Source organism: Chionomys nivalis, chromosome 16 (assembly GCF_950005125.1).
Source record: "Chionomys nivalis chromosome 16, mChiNiv1.1, whole genome shotgun sequence".
NCBI lineage: Eukaryota > Metazoa > Chordata > Mammalia > Rodentia > Cricetidae > Chionomys > Chionomys nivalis.
In genome coordinates, this window is record NC_080101.1 from 41,258,685 (window position 1) to 41,266,483 (window position 7,799).

Consider the following 7,799-nt stretch of genomic DNA (forward strand, 5'->3'; position numbering starts at 1 on the left):
GTGCTGGCTACTGTGGGGGATACAAGGATGAGGTATCCTACTGCAGTAGGAAAATTGTGGGTGCAGCCAGCACCCTTTCTGGATTTTCGTTTAAAACACCAGAGACGTTATTTGTAAACGCGTTGTACTTGTCAAAGATTGCATGACCAAGGTGTAATTTTAAAATATGGCTTCAGATCAATCTGAGAAGCCTAAAGCACAGAGCGACTAGCAGACAGCATGAATGAGCATGAACTTGATCTCAAGGTTGTTTAGGGAAAAACAAAAATAGATTCAGAAAACAGATTTCCTCAGATACACAGAGAACCCTGTCTCGAATAAAACAAACAAAAAAGTAACAGTAGTAATAATAGCTGAAACTTAATTAAAGAAACATTAAAGACCCAGGATCAAGCTTGTAACTGAGCACTGAATTCAGCTCCAAGAAATGAGAGATGTCATCATCAGAGCAATTTTCCATTTCAAAACCTTGGGTTAGATGATACAGGGTTGCTTTACTTCACACAGAAAGAAAGGAAGGGTTGAAAAAGAAAAATGGCACCTTTTCAAATGAACTTCACCGCTAAAATTTAAACATACATGGGGAATTAAGGAAGCTGGAAAACATGTCATGTAATTTTGTTAACATTTTCCTTACCTTTATTTAAATTTATTGTTTATTTATTTTACATCTTGACCTGGCTGTAGTTTCCCTCCCTCTTCTCCTCCCAGTCCCTCCCCCATTCCTTTGTTCCCACCTCCAATCTACTTCTCTCCATTTCTGTTAAATTCAAAGACTTGAATTTCTTGGAATAAAATCTTTACTCTATTACCATGTGACTTTGGCAAATTATTTAATCTTATAGTCTTTGGTTTTAATATTTGTAAAATGAAGGCAATAAGCTGAGCATGGTGGAACATTCTTTTAATATCAACAGAAAGTAGTGTCAAGAGAATCGTGAATTTGAGACTAGCCTTGGTCACATAGAAAGACTTTGCCTCTAAATAATAATGAAGGGCGTGGGGGAGATGGTTCAGTGAGTAACACTGCTTGCTGTAAAAACATGTGTACTTGCGTTTGGATTCCTATCCACATAGAAAGGTGGGCATTGTGCATACACACACACACACATATATACATATATACATACCTATATATACTTGTAACCCTAGTGTTATAGGGGGCTAAGACTAGAGGATCAGTAGGTCTTGTTGGACACCAAATGAGCTCCTGGGTGACTTATCTAGCTTTAAAGGAATCATGCAGAAAATGATAGAGCAGGGCATGTAACATCCCTTTCTGGTTTTCTTGTACCAGTACATACACATGTATATAACCCTTCTTTCTTTCTCTCTCCCTCCCTCCCTTCCCTCCCTCCCTTCCTCCCTCCCTTCCTCCCTCCCCCTCCCCCCCCCTCTCTCTCTCACACACACACACACACACACACACACACACACACACACACACACTCCTGAATCCTGAGTGCACATGTGTGCATGCACACAAAAACCAACAAGTTCATTTGGAAACAGAAAGTCATCCAGGTTCTTAATGGCTCAGCAATGTGATCCCACCACTGGCAAGCTGAGGTTGGAGTATTTCTACTACGCTCAGTTTATAATGAGTTTCAGGTCAGGTCGCCCTGCACTTCAGAATGAGATCTCTCAGACCTGGAAAATAGAAAAGAAAAACAAACAACAAAGAAACAAACAGTCTTAATGATAGTTCATATCTTAATGGAAATAATTTATCTCTAAGTGCTTTCTAAATGAAATACATATTAATTAAATTAATTATCTTAGATATTCTATTTTTTAGCTGAAACATTAAATTACTTCTTTTTTAATTGTTTATTTTACAACCGCATCTCTGTCTCCCCTCCCTTCTTTCCTCCTACATGCCAACATCCAGTTATATCAGCACCATTTGTTGAAGATGATTTCTTCTCTCCATTGTATAGTTCTGATTTCTTTGTCAAAAATCAAATATCCATAGGTGTGTGGTTTTATGTCTGGGTCTTTGATTCAATTTCATTGATCAATGTTTCTGTTTATATGCTGATACCATGCTGCTTTTATTACTATAGCTCTGTAGTATCTCTATAGTTCAGGGATGATGATACCTAAGGAAGTTCTTTTATTGTACAGAATTGGTTTTTTGCTTTCCCATATGAAGCTGAGTATTGTTCTTTCAGGGTCTATAAAGAATTGTTGAAATTTCGATTGGAATTTCATTGAATCTGTAGATTGCTTTTGATAAGATGGCCATCTTTTACTATGTTAATACTATCATTCCGTGAGCATCTTCTTATATCTGCTCCAATTTCTTTCTTCAAAGACGTGAAGTTCTTGTTGTATAGGTCTTTCTCTTATTGGTTACAGTTATCCCAAGATATTTTATATTGTGTGTAGCTATTGTGAAGGGTGTTGGTTTCTTATTTTCTTTCTTAGCCTTTTTATCATTTGTACATAAGAGGACCACTATTTTTTTTTTTAGTCAATCTTGTATTCAGTCATTTTGCTAAAGGTGTTTATCAGCTTTAGGAATTCCCTGATAGAATATTTGTGGTCACTTATGTATACTATCTGTCATCGGCAAACAGTGATAATTTGGTTTTTTTTTTTTTTTTTTTCCAATTTGGAGCCTCCTGACCTCCTTTTGTTGTCTTATTGCTCTATTTGGAAATTTGAGTACTATATTAAATATATGTGAAGAGAATGGACAGCCTTGTTCTATTCCTGATTTTAGTGGAAGTGCTTTGAGTTTCCATTTAATTTGTTGTTGGCTGAATGACTTCTTATATATCCAGGTGTGCATCCAGGTAGAAGATAGAAATTCCTCTTCATAGTTGTTTTCTACTTGCTACTGATAGATCATTCTCTCCATTACTGCCCTCACCAATCTTGCCCTGTCTTTCCAGTAAGAATGCTTATTTCACATTGCTTGAGGAATATAAAAGTAAAAGACCGATCAAGATAAAATGTGTAAAAATGCTAAGCACAGTCTGTCTTGCAGTGGACTATAAATAAGTGTTAGCTTTTCAGATCCTAGTTTGCATGCTGGACTGGGAATGGACATTCAGTGCTTTTAACAGTTCTCTACCACACCATGAAATCTCCCAAAGTCCTATGAACTGGATGAGCCATATTACTTTTTAAGTTCCCTGTCTTTTTCCCTGACAATCTTTCCTAGTATACTGAAGTCATCTTTTGAAAGTGTATCAGTGGGGGTATCTTCTGCAGTTCAAAGATAATGCAAAATTACTTGCCATTGAGGAATATTGGCTTCTAAGAAAAGTGAGACAGATTATAAAGTACCTACTATGTTTGTAAGATATTTTGCTCTTAGTGGTTGGCCATGAGGAAGTAAGTGCTTATATTGAGAAGCCATGGAATTGCAACTGGCTTCTCAGAGCTGGAGTCAGCCTTCACTTGATAGCTGTGAGAAACAGAAGCCCTCATGCACACCACCCAAGGAAACTGAGTTCTTCTAGTGTCCATTATCTGGAAGGTGAAACTTTCCGTAGTACAGCTTCCAGTAAAGCTCCAGATTGGGCCAACATCTTGTGAAAGAAAAGGAGTGGAAAAAAAAAACATATCCTAGTTTTAGACCTATGAGCATTATTATATAAGCATCTCCTGTTTCTGTCTAATAATCTCTCTGTGGCTATTTGTTGTATAACAATACAACTATCCATAACTTATATAGGTTTTCCTCCTCTTTCAATATTAAAGTAGAATAAATGCTTTTAAGACAGTAGATTTTAACATAAGCACCAGTTCCTTCTTGGATTAGAATTTTCCAAAGCATAGCAAAGACATATTCAACTACTTTAATGTCATTTCCTGAACAAATGAGTTTGAACTAACAGCCTATTTGATGAGTGTTTTGTCTCTGAGTTTTAGCTTCTTTAAGTAAATTTGACTTTGTAGCCTAATATAGGACTGTCTGACATAACCAGCAAGTGATTAGCACAATGTCAACTGAATAAAAGATCTACATTGTATAATAGCTTTTATTAATGATACCTGGACTACCTTATTATAAGTATTTGAATGTATTTGAATGCTCACACAGAAGTCAGAGTGAAAGCAATGGCTATTGAAACATTCCTACAACTTAAAAAATATTCTTCCTTGTATGTTTTGTGACAAACTGGGCTTGAAGAGATTTGATTCACTATTGTTTAATGCAATAACACTAAGCATTATTGTTCAAGAGATTGGATTTTAGAGGAAAAATAAAACTAAGACATATACGCTGTTAAGGGTCTTACACTATGTGCAAAGCAACCAAGATTAGAAGGCGAGTCCAAGCCTTGTTGAAACTGTACTTAGTATCTGCTTAAAGGTGTGCATTCATCTAGAAGAATTCCCTTCTGATACTAGGTACCGCCTCAGACCTGGAAAAACTAGACAGATTCTGATGCTTCCTTTTTAATTTTTAAAAATTTCTGTGCCATAGATTCTATACATTGTACTTTATAAGAGCCAAAGAGACTTTATTTGTCCTCTATATTTGCATCATTGACAACATATCTAAAATAAATGACTTGTAACTTAGAGTCTTCATTAGTACTTTCAGAGATTTTGGTTATGGTTGCTTGGCTTTGTTTCTATGGACCTATAACAGCACAGTGTATTAGAACAGAAATGCTAAAAGAGAGGACCTAATCACCTCTACAATAATCAAGAAGGGAAGCAGAAAAACAGGGAGAGCCTGGGTCCTAAAGTCTTCTTCAAGGTCATGTTCCCAATGATTATCTAACTTCCTTTTAGTACTTCCTTCTCCTTCCCATATTTCCAAAACAGTAGCTTCTGGGGAATATTTAATATCAACCACACCCCAGACCAGCAAGCCTCATGCTCAGGAGTAAGTTGGTCAACATAAAACAGACTCCTTATTTTTTATTTTCTTTTGTTTTGTACTTTTCTTGCTTTTATTTATTTTTTTTAAGAGCCAGAAAGAAGATTAACAGGTTGGTAGAAGTGGATGTGTCTGAGGAGTTGTGGGAAACAAAAGAATATAATCACATTATTTTATATAAAGATTAAAAAATGATTTTGATAAGATTGAAAATGAAGCATGCTTCCATTAGTAAATAGAGTTTTGAACCTTAAGTGATTTTTGTTTTCATTGGCCTAGTAATACAGCTAAAGATCCATGTTTTAGAAATATGGTGCTATATAACACACCCTATATCTACCTCTAGAATATTTCTTATGTATTCAGTTCCTTCTTTTATTTCTCATAATTATGGTTGCTTATGTACCCCATGCCACATGCCCTTCCAGGCGGCGGTAATGCAGAAATCGGCTATAAAATGCTCTTTACCCCAGGCTGTCCCACTTTCTTAGAATGTAAGTGCCATGTTTCAGCAGCAATTCAGAATCAACTCAGGGCTTTTAATTGGCTTACAAGCAGCACCAAGAAAAGACACTTAGTAGTATAGTTCAGGGGACAGTCCTGGGAACTGGTTTCCCCAACCTGAAAGTCAAAGCTGTGCATGATGATAGTGCGAACCCCAAACAAATACTAGCAAACAAGTATTGCATATGCACAGATTTAATTGAGAATCATTATTACATTTTACTATGCATCATTTTACTGCACATAATCAGTCTTGTGTTTTCCTCAAACCTAAATATTTTCAAAACAAATATTCCACATGTTGATGCATAGCTAATAAAGATTCTTTCTCATGCCCTTGCTCATTTTAGGTTATGAGACATATGAACTTAACTAAATTTCTAGGTTTGAGGATACAAGAAGTTTACAATAAATGAATAAATATACATTTAATATTGTCATGAACAAAAACACTGATAAAAATTATAAACAGAAACAATGATAAAAATTTTTTTAGAGATGATGCCTCAAGGGTAATGGGATTCAAACAAGAATGAAAGCTGTTAGGGTAGCTGTGGTTTGAATGTAAAATGCTCCCTGTAGGTTACTTTGTCAAAGTCTTGGTCCCGAGTTCATTCCTGCTATTTTGGGAAGTGATGAATACATTGGGAGGTTGGACCTAGCTGGAAAGGGTCATATGACAAGTTTTTAAGGTCACCTTCTTCCCGGACCCCTCATGTCTATCATTCTTGCCTTCCCTGAGGAGATTAGCTTCTTCCATATACCTCTGCCTCCACCATCTTGATGTTTAGCCTCACCATAGACCATGAAACAAAGATCTAAGGTCATAAGATGAAACCTCTTGAGCCATAACTCAAAATAAATAATTTGTTCCTTCAGTTATTATGTCAGCTGTTCATTCACAGAAAAAATGAGATTAATAGTAGAATTTATTCTAAGAATGACTTGCTACTTTTCTCCATTGTGTACTTCCTGCTAGAGAATTATAATTCACTAATCCACTGATGTTAGACTTGTCATGAGATGGACTTTGGCCAAGGTGACATGTTGGAAACAGTATGTACCTCTTCCTGCCTGAAACATTAAGACATTTTCTGTAGTTCTGTGTCACTGTTGTCCTGTCCCCAATCCTACACTTCTGTTAGTAGCTGTTCCTAAAGCACAGACGAGGATATTGTGATGGCTGCAACCAAGTCATGAATGATAAGTAACGTGAGCAAGAAAGAAACATTTGTTGCTTTGAGTCACTGGGACTTGTTTATGTTGTTGTTACTGCAGCATAATTTAGCACAAGCTGGAAGATGCAGACAAATATAGTAACTAATTTTAAATAGTTGTTACAGGCGAAGAATGGAGTCTCTTAATTTCACTCTTGTCTCATGATCTTCACAATCATTTCATGTGTTATACTCACATCTCTGTTTCACAACTGAGAAAAATGCAGCTCGTCAAATTTTCTCAGTTTTATCTAGTTAACAAGATATATGAAATATGGCTAGAAACATAAGTCTAGCTAATTTCCAAGTCTCACTCACAGGATCTTGCCACATGGAGCCTGAGCATTAGATGTCATATAGTACAATATGTTCTTTGTTCAGAAAAATAAACTCAGGCAATTGAAAGTCTGAGCTCACAGTCTTACTGTTTGGATTAAAACTGAAACCGAAATTATAAATCTCCTTGACTGTAACTCAAGTCCATGTACTCTTATTTTAATACTTGTATGTGTCATTGTACCTACATGTACTTAGGTCAAATTATATCTTTGTATCTATGGACCATAAAGGACACATAAGTCAAATCTGTTTATGTATCTATTATCTATCTATCTATCTATCTATCTATCTATCTATCTATCTATCTATCTATCTATCTATCTATCATATCTGAAATTAGAACAATAAACCTGAAATTACAATGTAACAAACTCTAGCATGTACCTTTACTGATAAGATAGTCTAGTACAAGACAAAAAAATTAAAGTGTTTTAAGTTATGATTCTATCTGATATAAAGAGTCATTTTGGTGTATATGAGGAAAAATCATGAGTATTTTGTTATTTACTATTTCTGTCTTTTTTCTTGGAATTTAATAATATGTATTGTATAATCCTGTTTCCAAAGTGACTTGATAAAATTTCATCTTTAATAGACATTAAAATTACTTATTTTTTATATTTTTATACAATTAGAAGTGATGTTGTATCATATCCATAAAATAACACAGCTTTATTAAATATATAGATACTTATTTTTCTTGTCAGGAGTGTTTAAATAGAAGAGAAACATTTTAAAATATCCTTTCTATAAAACCATGCATCAGCAAACCTTGTAAATATATAAATGTGCCATAAAGCCTATTAATAGGCACTTTGTTTACATATTTTTATCTCAATTATCTATGCCCATAGGGCTCATTCAATCAATTTTTCACTAAGTAGTTTTCAAAA